General features: G+C 34.4%; 1 long non-coding RNA gene across 1 annotated transcript in view; it reads left to right on the top strand.

The window, feature by feature from the left end:
• Positions 1–1,197: 1,197 nt before the first annotated feature.
• LOC128642133 (uncharacterized) overlaps positions 1,198–9,918 on the top strand; it is a 76,980-nt gene continuing 68,259 nt past the window's right edge. The window contains exon 1 of the long non-coding RNA XR_008399627.1: positions 1,198–1,248. This is a non-coding gene — a long non-coding RNA (uncharacterized LOC128642133). The remainder of the gene's footprint in view (positions 1,249–9,918) is intronic.

The following is a 9,918-nucleotide window of genomic DNA, read 5'->3' as shown; positions in this document are numbered from 1 at the left end:
TTTGGCTACAACAGCTTTGTTTGTTTTTAAACATTTTAAAGAATGCATTTTTTAACTACAATATATAATTGTAACTATCCTTTTACTTATGTCAAAATATTAGTATTCTTCCTTGCTTTGGCAAGAAAATGCACTTTAATTAAAGCTATTTAAAATTAGATGTCTACATTCTTGGAAACATTACATTTTTGCTGTGTTGTCATTGGAGATTTATAGAATTTCACCAAATATTATGGTTCAGACAGTCTTTGCATTAGTCCAGTTCTGTGTAAAATTTTCTCCCAACTGCAAAAAGTCCCCAAAAAATCCAGTTCCAGATTATTAGTGTATTGGTATCAAGATTATCAACTTCAAGTGTGAAAAAAGTTTTTTTTTTAGGAAACAAAATGCAACAATAACAGGATGAATTCATCCCTGCTATGAAAGTAGAGGTCATATTGAGGAAAATGACACCAAATGTCTTAAAATGCCATCTACTCTAAGAGATCCTAGGCAAAGAGCCAAGTAAAACATTTAAGGTGGATTAGAAACATTTTCACAGAAGAGATTAGCGATCCACCTTAAACGGCAAGATAATATTTGCAATTACTTTTTTTCTTTTTTAAACAATTACATGTACTAAGGCAGAAATATCTCAAATTAGAAAATACTTCAAAATATGCAATGAGGTATAATTATTTTTTTACTGTAAAAATACATATAAATTGATATCAAATATCCATATGTATTCTCTTTAGAGGGCTTAAAATAAAATATATTTGTAAACACACACATATAAGATTTTTTATGTATTTCCTGTTTGCCAAACAAGAACAAAAATATTAATAAAAAAAGTACATGAAATAAAATCTTGCATTTTTTTCCCCTATTATTTAAGAAACCCATTCATTCTTGACTGATCTGATGACGAGATAAAACCAGCTATCTTAAAAAGTAAAAAGAAAAAAAAAAACAGTTTTGTGCCTTTACAAGTTGAAGTAAAACATTCAGCAGCACATAAACTTTTCTATCTAGCAAATAGGTTAACCTTTAGATTCATTTTTGTCGTACTGTGTTTTATAAATATTTTATTTAAGACATGATAGTATCAATGTACGTAGCTATTGCAAGTGTAAAATCTCAATGTATTTTCTTCTGAATATTCATGTTTTTTTTTTTTGTTTCTTTTGATATATCTGCTTGCCCAGGTACACACGGGATTCTTCCACATCAGTGATGTGAAAATCGTTGATGCCTGAAGTTCAAAAGGTACATTTTCCCTTTATATTCTGAATCTGTAAAAACAAGGGCACTCAGTCCATGCATATCTACAAATAGCTACAGAGCACTAAAACGTATTCCTAAAATAGAGAGAGCAGGGTTCATGGCTAAAGATGCAATCATACTGCCGGTTTTAAATATTTTGGAAATTAGACTGCTGTCCAAAAATATTCAAATATTGTATAGTTTGTAAAATTAAAAGCAGAAAATGTATATTCTCTCTCTCTCTCTCTCTCTCTCTCTCTCTCTCTCTCTCTCTCTATATATATATATATATATATGTAGGCTTCTTTTTTAACATCGTTTTTTTTTAATCTGTTATATAAGTAGTTACTGCTTATTTTTCTTGCCACAAGGATGCATGCCTGTAATGCGTTTTAGACACCCACACATTCCACAAGCTTTATTTTTATTTCATCATTTTGAGTAATGATCTGTGCCATTAATAGGTTATAATCTGTTTAACAAGAGTTTTTGGCCAACAACAAATTACAAAAAGAGAAGGAATGAACTAAAGGTATAGTTTTGTTTATATATGTATGGCATGCATGTTTTTTTCTGGTCCATTTTTATTCTAAAATCAGTGGTGCTTTGCAGATCAGTAAAAAGAATAACAGTGAAACTTAGTTGTTTATGAGAGAATATAATCGTTTATCAAATCAAAGGAAATGTAATTGAGTCAGATTATCTAATAAAATAAATAGTGACCAGATAGTGCCCTATGGTCAGGCTTACTTTACCGAAAAAATCCAATGGTGACAGCACTTTGTTACACTTCTTTATTCAAGCAGCATATAAAAAAGACAGAATGAGAAACAGCAGCAACGTTTGGGGATCTTCTCCCTTAGTCATGCCACTTCATTCAGGCTTATTTCACTCATGCTTTTAAAAGTGCCATTTGTAGTGCAGCTATGTAAAATAATATTGAAATGAAAGTGTGAGCACACCTACACTCATTTGATTGGACATATTTACTGTATATTGATTTTATACAGAAGGCAGGTTTGTTTTGCTTATTTCAGATAAGTAATGGGACAAATAAAATAATTAGTTGTACAGTAATTTGTTATAGTTAATTACAAAACATTTACTTTGGGTACATTATTTATAAAATATGATATTATTTGTTTATTATCAAATAATTTATTGTGGTAGAATAAATATGAAATATGAAATATCACAATAAAAATACAAAACAATTAGATTAAACTTAAAGGGCCATGATACCCAAATGTTGAAACACTTGAAAGTGATGCAGCATAGCTGTCAAAAACTGACTAGAAAATATCACCTGAACATCTCTATGTAAAAAAGAAAGATATTTTACCTCAAAATGTCCTAAGTATTCAAACCCCATCGCAAAGGACTTTAAGCAGCAAATCAATATGTCGGTCCCGGGACAGGCAAGGGAGTGAGCCTCGTGCACACTCATGTTATTTCCCTATTCAATTTAAGGAAGTGTACTATGAAATCTCATGAGAGTTAAGTCAAATCTCATCAGATCACAGTAAAAGAGTTCATGACCTCAGCACTGTTGATGCTGATTAGCTGCAGTTAATTTCTTCATATATTTTTTTTTTTTTACCTGCAGCTGAGCAGTAACTGAAGTATAACTTTTTACACAGCACTTACTCTGCTGAGCTGAGGAAATTGTGAGGTAAATATCTTCCTTTTTACATAGAGATGCACAGGTGATATTTTCCTGTCAGCTTTTTAAAAAGTTATACTGCATCACTTTAAAGGGATTTAGCATATGAATATTATGTCCTTTTAATGCTAAAATAATTAAAAAACGATAAATTCCAAATGACATATTACTTAAACTTCCAGTGGTGTATTCAAATACAAAAGTCCAAAATGGAAACTTTCTTTCTGCAAAATTTAGTGAATCTTTAAAGAAAGAACCCAATAGTGCAATATAGTAAAAAATAAAGCAACAAAGTGGCACGCTATTTAACACTTTCACTTACATGCAAACACTGACAAAAGTAACTTTAAATGTGCTCAGGTTAGCTCTCGTATTACAAGCTGAAAGTAAAATGTTTGCACATGAGTGAAAGCCGACGTGCACTTCTTCTCCCTATAGACTTTAATGAAGAGTGTAAACTGGAAAAGTGCTTGCGTGCTAACTGACATCGCGTTTCACCTACATTGATAACCCGAAGGTAGATAGAACATTTCCCCTATTGAAGATCATTGGAATGTAAAATATTTATAGTAAATACACAGTAAAACACATTATTAAATATTACAATTGAATAAAAAATGTTTTTCTTCTTTTCAGGTATTTGAGTGGAAAGGGCTCCAAAGTATATATATATATATATATATATATATATATATATATATATATTTGTACATGTGTATATATGTATGTATATGTATGTATATAAATATATACACATATAAACATAAATACACATGTATACACACACACACACACACACACACACACACATATATATATATATATATATATACATACACATATTTAGACATGTATATGCATGTATATATATATATATATATATATATATATATATATATACATATATGCAAAGCAAATGGTGTGTATGCACTCCCACTATCCGTAGATAACTGCCACGGTGCTATAAGAAAATACAAAGTTCGTGATGGTAAGCACTCACTGGTCTGGAGACGTCTGTAGCAACAAAAAAAACTTTTATTTTATGTAACGTTTCAGGACAAACCAGTCTTTTTTGTTGCTACAGACGTCTCAGACCACTGAGTGCTCACCATCACAAACTTTATATACATATATATATATATATATATATATATATATATATATATATAATTCCAATATAAATAACAGCACTCTCAGGTCTTTTTATATATATATATATATATATATATATATACATACAAATACCTTGTCATAAACCATACACTTTTTAACCTTTATAACATTTTCAATATATATATATATATATATATATAAATATTTTTTTATCAGATAGTGTATACAGTATATGAGTGTAACAATTTTTTTAATGTATGTATGTTGTGTTTGGTGCAACATTTTATTTAGCCCTAACCTCTTTACATGAGGACATCAGTCAGACTAACTCGATGAGCGCAAAGTCATGTTTAGAGCAGACACAATATTCAATATCCCATGTGCGCTAATGTTAGTTTGCCATTTGTAATCAAGCCCTAAATTACCTTCTGATTGGTACTGCATAAATGGAGGGAAGTTTAAAAAATAGCTAATTCAGACAGCAGTTTTTTTGTTTAATGGCCTACACAGCCATAATCAGCAGTCATATGCTTATAAAGGTGAGAGCTGCCATTTATTTTGTCTCCCAAATTAGTTATCCTCCAAAATCTCAAACATTTTTTGCCCTAATTATATATGACATCCTTCCTTGTCTTATCTGTTTGTAGCCATAGGCACAGAGGGCATCATACGATGCTGTAATGAACAGGAACTTTTGGGGGTCCACTAGGGACTGGAGCCCAGATTCATCTTCAGTATAGTCTTAAGTGTCTTCAGGGCTTTACTGTTTCAGCATCCAGATATGGCCAGCTATTGTGTTTGAATGCATCAGTATGAGGGTAGATATGTCAGTAAAAAATTGATAGCATGACCTTGACAAATTATGAGTTTAAATGTGTATGTGATTATCTGTGTATTATTTGGATTTTCTAGCTATTCATTGGCTGATGTTCTATGTTCTGTATTTGTTTTAATGGAATCAATGAACACTGTGTTTTAATTTTCCCTCATTGCTGGCTTGATGTCTTGTATCTATGATAATAAATAATACTCCGAGACAGTGTTTCTCAACTCCAGTCCTCAGGACCCTTAACAGGCCAGATATTCATTATATCTTAACTAAAGCACAAGTGAAATAATCAGCTGATCAGAACTCAGACAGTCCCCCAGGATCCAATCATCACTTCGATTTCAGTGACGACGAGTGATAGCCAATGAGTGTAATCATTGTCTGTCAGCACTGTCTCTGCTTCTCTCTTTCCTCAGTGCAATCTGAGGCAAGAGAGGAAGAGAGAACAGTGCCACACAGTGTCCCAAAGTGTCCTATCGTTATATACAGTTTAAATAACCCTTTCAGTGCTGATCACAGTGTTATACAATACAATACAAATAGATTATTCAGGTATTGGTTTCGTTTCCAGCGCAGCACCGGGGGCACAGAGATATATTCCCTTTCTGCACTAAATCTGATTTTTATTTTTTTTAAATAAACATGTGTTGGAAGTTTATTCCTGCCATTATGTTTGGGCATTTTTTGTTGCGGGTTTTTTTGCACTCAAATAATGGGACAGGCCACTGGATTATGGGAAAATTGTCTGAGACCACAGGAATATCTTAGTAAATAAGGAATGTCTTAGAAAATGTAATTAAACTGATGTATAGCTGCCAGTATCAGTTAGTTTTAAAAAAGATTTCCAAGATTTAATTGTGTTTCCTTTATTATAAATGCTAATCAAAGAACTGCTTCCATACTGTACATAGTTTACTTGTGCATTCAGTTATAAAACGGTTTGCTATAATCAGCAAAGATTAAAAGATTAAAAATATAAAAATACAAAAAGTGTAGCATAAGAGATATAGGGCTCCATGCACTAAGCACCAAACGCTGCTTAGGAGCCCTTGCGGTGCCAGCTATGTAAGAAATAGCAGTAATATGATTGCTGCTTCTTACCTCTCCACTACCTCTGAGTTGATTGGTCGTGCAAGAGCAAGGGGCAGTGCTGCACATTAGTACATCTGGCCCTAAGGTAAAGCTGTATCTAAATTGAAAATCATATTATAGCCAAACAAATATTAGTGCTTAACACCGTGAGAGGAGACACAACAGAGCAAATATGTTTATACCACTGTATTATTATAATTATTATTTGTTCATTTGGTAAAGAGGCAAAAATAAACTGTAATCAAAATTGATTTGAAAATGTTACATTAACAATTCTTAATGTAGAAAAAAGAGGGCGCTTCATGTGCGTATCAATATATCAATGGAAACCAGACGGTATGATATCACAGGGTACTCACACAGTCTAGCAGCACCCTGTGATATTATACCGTATGGTTTCCATTGATATATTAATATGCACAGGAAGCGCCCTCTTTTTTCTTCATCTAGAATCTATGCCACATTTTGAAGAATCGGTGAAGAGGAGCAGCTGTGGCTTTGTGCACTCCGAGAATAAGGGATTATCCTACTACATCTTGGGAACTTTCAATACCCAGTTTTGACCATCACTATATGGACACTACACTGTGGGAGTTTATATGTAAATATAAGTCTGTATATTTTTTATCATTTTGAAGGTCTTCTGTTTAGAGCCAATTATTAGCGCCCCCTAGGGGAACATACATTCCCAGGTTTAAAGGTACATTAAACCAAAGGTTTTTTCTTTCACAATTCAGATCCAGAATACAATTTTAAGCAACACTCAAATTTGCTTCTATTATCTAATTTGCTTAATTCTTTAGATATTCTTTGTTGAAAAAATAGCAATGCACATGGATGAGTCAATCAGCACCTACTGAGCCTATCTAGATATGCTTTTCAGATAATAAAGCAAATTAGATAATAGAAGTAAATTAGAAAGTTGTTTAAAATTTGCATGTTCTTTCTAAATAATGAAAGAAAAAAAATGGGTTTCATATACCTTTAAAGGGACAGTCTAGGCCAAAATAAACTTTCATGATTCAGATAGAGCATGTAATTTTAAACAATTTTCCAATTTAATTTTATCACCAATTTTGCTTTGTTCTCTTGGTATTCTTAGTTGAAAGCTTAACCCCTTAACGACCGAGGACGTGCAGGGTACGTCCTCAAAAAAAAGGCAGTTAACGCCTGAGGACGTACCCTGCACGTCCTCAGTGTGGAAACCAGCTGGAAGCGATCCTGCTCGCTTCCAGCTGCTTTCCGGTTATTGCAGTGATGCCTCGATATGGAGGCATCCTGCAATAACCTTAAATGGCCATCCGATGCAGAGAGAGCCACTCTGTGGCCCTCTCTGCACCGGACATCGATGGCCGGTATCGTTGGTGGGTGGGAGCAGACTTGGGAGGCGGGTGGGCGGCCATCGATGCGCCGTATAATGTGCAGGGGGGTGGGATCTGGGGCAGGACTGACGGGGGCGCGCATGGGAGCCCGCGCATGCACGGGGGGCGACGGGCGGGCGCGTGCACGGGGCGGGAACGGGAGGGAACCGCTACACTACAGAAAAAAAAATCTGAAAATAACTATAATAAATATTAAAAAAAATAATATTGTAAATTATCTAAGTAAACTGCAAGTGGTGGGAGGTTGGTGGGGGAAGCTACACTACAGAAAAGGGCATTTTAAAAAAAAAAAAAAAGATGACTTTTTTTACTAAACTGGGTACTGGCAGACAGCTGCCAGTACCCAAGATGGCGCCCGCTAAGGCAGAGGGGGAGGGTTAGAGAGCTGTTTGGTGGGAGATCAGTGAGGTTGGGGGCTATGGGGGATCCTACAAAGCAGCATATATAAATATGCTATAAAAAAACCTAAACAAAAAACAAATATAGCTTTTATTTTAGTACTGGCAGAGTTTCTGCCAGTACTTAAGATGGCGGGGACACTTGTGGGGTGGGGGAGGGAAGAGAGCTGTTTGGGAGGGATCAGGGGGTCTGATGTTTCAAGTGGGAGGCTGCGCTCTACACTAAAGCTAAAATTAACCCTGCAAGCTCCCTACAAGCTACATAATTAACCCCTTCACTGCTAGCCATAATACGCTTGTGATGTGCAGCGGCATTTAGTGGCCTTCTAATTACCAAAAAGCAACACCAAAGCCATATATGTCTGCTATTTCTGAACAAAGGGGATCCCAGAGAAGCATTTACAACCATTTGTGCCATAATTGCACAAGCTGTTTGTAAATGATTTCAGTGAGAAACCTAAAATTGTGAAAAATGTAACGTTTTTTTTTTATTTGATCGCATTTACGGTGAAATGGTGGCATGAAATATACCAAAATGGGCCTATATCAATACTTGGGGTTGTCTACTACACTACACTAAAGATAAAATTACCCCAAAAAGCTCCCTACATGCTCCCTAATTAACCCCTTCACTGCTGGGCATAATACACGTGTGGTGCGCAGGGGCATTTAGTGGCATTCTAATTAACAAAAAGCAACGCCAAAGCCATATATGTCTGCTATTTCTGAACAAAGGGGATCCCAGAGAAGAATTTACAACCATTTATGCCATAATTGCACAAGCTGTTTGTAAATAATTTCAGTGAGAAACCTAAAGTGTGTGAAAAAATTTGTGAAAAAGTGAACGATTTTTTGTATTTGATCGCATTTGGCGGTGAAATGGTGGCATAAAATATACCAAAATGGGCCTAGATCAATACTTTGGGATGTCTTCTAAAAAAAAAATATTTACATGTCAATGGATATTCAGAAATTCCTGAAAGATATTAGTGTTCTAATGTAACTAACGCTAGTTTTGAAAAACAAAAATGGTTTGGAAATAGCAAAGTGCTACTTGTATTTATGGCCCTATAACTTACAAAAAAAGCAAAGAAGATGTAAACATTGGGTATTTCTACACTCAGGACAAAATTAAGAAACTTTTTAGCATGGGTGTTTTTTGGTGGTAGTAGATATGTAACAGATTTTTTGGGGTCAAAGTTAGAAAAAGTGTGTTTTTTTCCATTTTTTTCCTCATATTTTATAAAACATGTTATAGTAAATTATAAGATATGATGAAAATAATGGTATCTTTAGAAAGTCCATTTAATGGCGAGAAAAACGGTATATAATATGTGTGGGTACAGTAAATGAGTAAGAGGAAAATTACAGCTAAACACAAACACAGCAAAAATTTAAAAATAGCCTTGGTCCCAAACGGTCAGAAAATGGAAAAGTGCTGTGGTCATTAAAGGGTTAAAGGGACACTGTACCCAAAAATTTTCTTTTGTGATTCATATTGAGCATGGAATTTTAAGCAACTTTCTAATTTACTCCTATTATCAAATTTTCTTCATTCTCTTGGTATCTTTATTTGAAATGCAAGAATGTAAGTTTAGATGCCGGCCCATTTTTGGTGAACAACCTGGGCTGTCCTTGCTGATTGGTGGATAAATTCATCCACCAATAAAAAAGTGCTGTCCAGAGTACTCAAACCCAAAAAAGTTGCTTAAAATTGCATGTTCTTTCTGAATTACAAAAGAAAAATTTTGGGTTCAGTGTCCCTTTAACCTAGGAGGCTAATATGCTAATTTCTTAGACCTTGAAGCCCACCTCTTTCAGATTGCATTCTAACTCTTTTTTACCACTAGAGGGTGTTAGTTCACGTATTTCATATAGATAACACTGTGCTCGTGCACGAGAAGTTATCTGGGAGCAGGCACTGATTGGCTAGACTGCAAGTCTGTCAAAAGCACTGAAAAAAAGGGGCAGTTTGCAGAGGCTTATATACAAGATAATCACAGAGGTTAAAAGTATATTATTATAACTGTGTTAGTTATGCAAAACTGGGAAATGGGTAATAAAGGGATTATCTATCTTTTAAAACAATACAAATTCTGGTGTAGACTGTCCCTTTAAGTACCAACATTTCTAAGGTGCAAACTGAGCTTATAAGTATATATTTTATAAACGAAGAAAGAAAAGTAGAGCGGTTAC

This window comes from Bombina bombina, chromosome 1 (assembly GCF_027579735.1).
Source record: "Bombina bombina isolate aBomBom1 chromosome 1, aBomBom1.pri, whole genome shotgun sequence".
NCBI lineage: Eukaryota > Metazoa > Chordata > Amphibia > Anura > Bombinatoridae > Bombina > Bombina bombina.
Note: the sequence above shows the minus strand (reverse complement) of the source record. Positions and strands in the feature narration are given on the sequence as shown.